Source organism: Culex pipiens, chromosome 1 (genome assembly GCF_016801865.2).
Source record: "Culex pipiens pallens isolate TS chromosome 1, TS_CPP_V2, whole genome shotgun sequence".
Taxonomy (NCBI): Eukaryota; Metazoa; Arthropoda; class Insecta; order Diptera; family Culicidae; genus Culex; species Culex pipiens.
Genome location: NC_068937.1, coordinates 30,639,315 through 30,645,314, shown reverse-complemented (window position 1 = coordinate 30,645,314; position 6,000 = coordinate 30,639,315). Strand labels below are relative to the sequence as shown.

The 6,000-nt window shown below is 35.6% G+C and overlaps 1 protein-coding gene across 1 annotated transcript in view; it reads left to right on the top strand.

Annotated features, from left to right (window-relative positions):
- The first annotated feature begins 881 nt into the window (after nt 1–881).
- The window catches only part of LOC120421212 (uncharacterized), a 140,087-nt gene continuing 134,968 nt past the window's right edge, over nt 882–6,000 (top strand). Inside the window, exon 1 of the mRNA XM_039584414.2 lies at nt 882–1,022. The gene's annotated coding sequence lies outside the window, so the exon portion shown is untranslated. The remainder of the gene's footprint in view (nt 1,023–6,000) is intronic.

Genomic DNA, 6,000 nt, shown 5'->3' with positions numbered 1-6,000 from the left:
TAAACAAATCTTTCTACAGATCGGTGAATAATTCCAGTTAACAGTGTGACAAATAATGACAAGAGCAGCTGTAATTGTTCATGTGTTCAAGCCAACGTACCACCAGCTGTGGCAATTCCAACAGTAGTTAGTGCAAATAACCAAGGAAAATCGTCTCAAAGAGTGTAGTGATGACCCCGACCCCGCAGCATCGTCTGCAACCGCCGCCACCACCTTCTCTGCTCCGAAACCGGTGAACTGGGGAACTCTCGTCGAACCGCCCTGCCACCAGCAACCCTGAATCCCGTGTGGACGCTCCGGAACGTCGGGGGCCTCCCATTGCCAGTGGTGGTGCCCCACCCGCAAGCTATGCAGTTGATGACGCTGAACTCGCTACTCATGTTCGACATAGTGTTTATCTTTTTCCTCTTTTTGGTCGGAGTGACCTGCCTGGTGTACTACCTGCCCCCGCCGGCACTTGGGTCGTTCCGGAAGGGTACGGGAGCAGCTTGTAGTGCAGCCACTAGCGCCAGCGCCGTCGGGCCAACGAACTATTCCTGCGGGACCACAACGACCTGCACCGGCGAAACGGTGCGCTTCCGGCGGTACAGCGTCGGATCGCTGCTCAGTGCGAACGAGCTGACGGTGGGCAATCACCGCTTTCACAATCCGGTGCTAGCCGGCGCGGGTAGTGTCGTGGGCGTCACCGGCGACGGTGGTGACCTGCTCGTGACCGACTGCGAACTCGAAGAGATACTAAGTCTGAGGGGGGAGTCACCGGTGCTGGTCGCTCCGCCGGGGTTCTGTGCCTGCTGTGCCGAACAGCAACAACAACAACAGCTACATCTCGAGCAGCACCTGGTCGAGAACCCGCTGCTGCTGGAGGCGCCCGTGCCGCAGCCGACGGCCGCCATCGCCGGCGTGGACTACGTGCAGATCGAGATCGAGCGGACCGCGGTGGACCCGGCGCCACCGTGCTGCTACGTCCGCGCCAAGGACGCCGACATTAAGGAGTGCCACGGCCCGATCCATGATGTGTAGAGGTGAGTACGCAGCCAGGTTGAGTTCTGTTGGCTGTGATATCACTCAAAAAATGTGTTTCATTTAAAATCTTTATTTTCAATTACATGAATACATTGACAAGTACGCAGCCACAATGTACTGCGTGCCGTTTTAGAAAATGGCTGCGTACTTGTAATAAACTATACTTCAAATGTTATCTTCTACTTTCTTTTATTGATTTTACATCCAGTACGCAACAACACAAATTTCCGTACGCTGCGTCCCCTCAAACCACAAACGGATACACCACCACCTTCCGCATCCTCTTCCGAACCTTCCCAACCGCAATCTCCCCGCCGCAGCAGACGGCGGCAAGGGCGCAGCCCAGGGCCAGCACAAAGTACGCACCCTGAAAGTGGCTCAACCGCAGCGGGACCACCTGCGCCACGTGGTCCTCGACCTGTCGCGTTGCGTTCCGGGTGTGGGCCAGGAAGATTCGCGTCACCGCCGCCAGGTAGCCGGCCTCGATGAGGGATCTGGCGAATTTGGGGCGGTTAGAACTGATTAGATTAGGAGATAATGGAAGCGAGACTTGCCGGATCTTCTTGTTGATGTGGTCTCTGAGCGGGAGTCCCTTCTGCATGACGATCTGGATGAAGCTCTTGGCGACGATCTCGTCCAGCGTGAAGACGGAGGCCGGTTCGGTTTGGTGGGCGGCCGCGTAGCGGAGGTACATGCTGGTTGAGGAGAATTCAAATTAAAAAAAAATAAAAAATCTAATCTTTCCAAATCTAAACATTTTTAACATCAAAACATTCTATCAAAAAATTCTTTCAAATCTCAAAATTTTCAAAATTTCAAAACTTTTCAAAATTCTTGCAATGCTTAAAATTCTCAAAATTCTTAAGTTTAATTTTTTTTTAAGTTCTACAAAAAATCAAAATTCTAAACTTTTTTAAATTTCTAAATCCTCCAAATTCTCAAAACATTTAAAATTTTCAAAATCCTAAAAAATCAAAAGTTCACACAATTTACAAAATTCTCTAAATTCAAAGAATTATCAAAATTCAAAGAATTCTCAAAATTCCAAATATTTAAAATTTTCAAATTTCTATAAAATTTCAAAATTCTTAAAGTATTCAAAATTTTCAATTTTTTTTAAATTCTCCGAATTCTCAAAACATTCAAAATTTACAAAATGCACAAAATTCTTAAAATTCTCAATATACACAAAATAATAAAAAAATCAAGCACTCTAATAAATCTCAAAATTCTAAAAATTTCTAAAATTCTCAACATTTTCAAGATTTTCAAAACTCTATAAAATAACCAAATTCTCAACATTTTTGTAATTCTCAAAATTTTCCACATTCTCAAAACATTCAAAATTTTCAAAATTCACAAATTTTTCAAATTCTAAAAAACTCTAATAATTCTCAGATTAAATATCTGTATATAATTCTAAAAAATAAACATATTCTCATTATTCTCAAATTATATATAACTGCCAGCGTCCTGTCTGGATCTATCCACCATCACATAAATTTAATTCTATTTTCACACATATGAGTTACCTTTTAAAACGGCAACATTTCTAAATTCTTGTGGCTTTGCTGAATAAAAAACACAAAAAAAAAGGTTTGAAAAAAAACTGTTGTCGCGATCTTCAATTCTGTCTCTCCTCTTTCTGTCCTAGGTTAGTTTAATATTTCTCGCCGCTAATTGCCAATATAAGCAAATAATTATTCTCAAAATAAAAAAAAAATTAAAATTGTCAAAATTTAAATATTTTCTAAATATTTCATATCTAAACATTTTAAATATTAAAACATTCTATCAAAAAATTCTTTCAAATCTCAAAATTTTCAAAACTTCAAAACTTTTCAGAATTTTCAAAATTCTTGCAATTTTCAAAATTCTCGAAATACTCAAAATTATAAAAAAATTCAAAATCGCAAAAAATTCTAAAAATTTAAAAAAACACATAAGTTTTAAAATTTTCTAAATTCTACAAAAAATCAAAATTCTAAACTTTTTTTAAATTTCAAAATACTCCAAATTCTTAAAACATTTAAAATTTTCAAAATCCAAAAAAATCTAAAAGTTCACACAATTTACTAAATTCTCAATATTCGAAGAATTCTAAAAATACCATATATTTAAAATTTTCTAAATTCTATAAAATTTCACAATTCATAAATTATTCAAAATTCTCAAAACATTTTAAATTCTCAAAATTCTCAAAACAATAAAAATTTACAAAATGCACAAAATTCTTCAAATTCTCAATATACACAAAATTATAAAAAAAATAACAAAAATGACTCAAAATTTCTAAAATTCTCAACACTTTCAAAATTTTCAAAACTCAAAAAAAAATTCTAAATTCCCAAAATTCTCTACATTTTTGTTATTCTCAAAATTTTTCGCATTCTCAAAACATTCAAAATTTACAAAATTCTCAAAAATACTCAAGATTATAACAATTTCAAAAACTTCAATAATTCCCACAATTTTCAAAATTCTAAAAAATAGACACATTCTCATAATTCTCAAAATCCTAAAAGAAAATTTAACTGTCAAAATTCTATTTTTTTTTAAATTCCCAAATTTCTCAAAATTCCTAAAATACTCAAAATTTACAAATTTCTCAAAATACACAAAATTATAAAAATTCAAAAAACTCTAAAAATTTCTAAAATTACAGGATTAAAAAAATTCTCAACATTCCAATTTTTTAAATTTTCCAAATTGTAAAAAATAAATTTTATTTTTTTTGAAAATTAAAAAAAAAATTAAGTTTTCCAATGTCTCAAAACATTCAAAATTTCCAAAATTCTGAAAAATCTCAAAATTCAAAAAATCTCAATATACACAAAATTATAAAAAAAATCATACACTCTCAATTCTTCTCTTTAAATTCAAAAATTTCTAAAGTTCTCAACATTTTCAAAATCCTTAAAAATTTCAATATTTACAAAAGTCCCCAAATTTTCAAAATGTTCATAATTCTCAAAGTTTTCCAGATTCTCAAAATTCACAAAATTCTCAAAATACTCCGGATGATAAAAATTTCAATAACTGTAATTCTCAAAATTCTCTCAATTTCTCTATTGTATATTATATAATTTTATATAATTCTAAAATATTTTTTTTTTATTTTCGAAATTCTAAATAATTTAAAAATTCCCAAAATTCTCATCATTCTCAAAATTTTTCAAATTCTCAAACATGCAGTATTTTTAAAATTCTAAAATTTCACAACACTGAAACAAATAATATCAAAAATGACAGAAATGACAAAATTGACAAAATTGACAAAATTTATTAAATTTACTAAATTGACAAAATTGACAAATTTTACAAAATTTACAAAATTTACAAAATTTACAAAATTTACAAAATTTACAAAATTGACAAAATTGACAAAATTGACAAAATTGACCAAATTGTAAAAAAAAAATCAAAATTGACAAAATTGACAAAATTGTCAAAAATTACAAAATATAAAAGTTAATAAAAATACAAAAAATACAATAATTACAATAATTACAAAAATAAAAAAATACAAAAAATTGATATTTCGTTTATGAATTCATGAATTTTGTTCATGAAACCATGAATACTGTTCACGAAATTATTCATAGTTTGTTATTAAAGACAGATTGGAACAATTCCGTCATTAAAAACGGATTCATGAATATATGTTCACAATTTCGTGAATATGATTCATTAAACCATGATAATTTAAAGCAAAATTAGTAATTTTGATATTCATGAAACGAAATTCATGATTTCATGAACAATTTTTAGCTTTTTCAATCTTTGACTCGTTCAATTCACCCACTTTCAAACGTGACCTTCAACTCACCGATTCCCGATGGTGGCAAAGGGTCTCGCCCCACCAACCATGGCCAGGCAGGTCTCGGAAGTGCACTCCAACCTTCGCTGCAGAATCCGCTCGGCAGAGCCGTTCAGTCGCTCGAGGTGAATCTGGGGACGACGATGATGACCATCACCACGGGTGACAACGGGGTGGAACGAAACACGAAGCTAGTTAGTTTGCGCAAGTGGCAATATACATGAGAGCGATCGTTACATGGTTAAGGGGTGACGAGGGAAAGGTGGTTGGAATTTTCATCATTTTTTTGTGTTTGCTTCTGAGTGGGGAAAAGTGCCGCTGCAGGATGAAAAACTTTTCTATTATCCTTGTTGGGTTTTTTTCTTTTTTTTTCTAGCTGCTTTGACGTCAGGAACATTGCTTCTTTTTTGCTTGTCTTCATGCAAAGAGTATCGAGTTTCGATGCAGGCGATGGGGGGGAAAAAAGTTCCGATCCGTTCCTTTCGGGGGTTTATTCAGGGCATGATGAATTAGAAAGTTGAAACATTTTTTTCGCTCAAGTTCCCTCCTTTTTTTGCCAAAGTGAAAAAACTTGTAGCACCAAAGCGGAAATTTTTGCGCAACTTTGCAAAGCGTCCCCCCGGTACTTACGGCAAAGTTGGCCGGAAAACCGATGACCATGCCCGAATCGAGCAGCTCGGCGACGGTGGAAATCTGATGGCCGTCGAGTGGCCGCTTCAGGATGTCAATCATCTTCGACTGGTAGAAAATGGCCACGTGCACGCAGAAGACGCTCCACAGCCAGAAGTATGCCCTGGAAATTCACAACAAACGCAAAATTTTATAAATTTACAAAATTTTGAACAATAAACTTCAAAAAATTAGAAGGAGTCCCAGTTGGACTTGTTCTTTTCATCGTTTGAGTCCCATTAGGACTTGCTCTTTTTAACATTCTGAGTCTCAGTCTGACTCATTCTTTTTTACATTGGGAGTCCCAGTCGGACATGATCTTTTCAACATTGTGAGTCCCAGTCGGACTTGCTCTTTTTAACATTCTTAGTCCCAGTCGGACTTACTCTTTTTAACATTGTGATTCCCAATCGGACTTGTTCTTTTTTACATTGGAAATCCCAGTCCCAGTCGGACTTGTTCTTTTCAACATTATGAGTCCCAGTCGG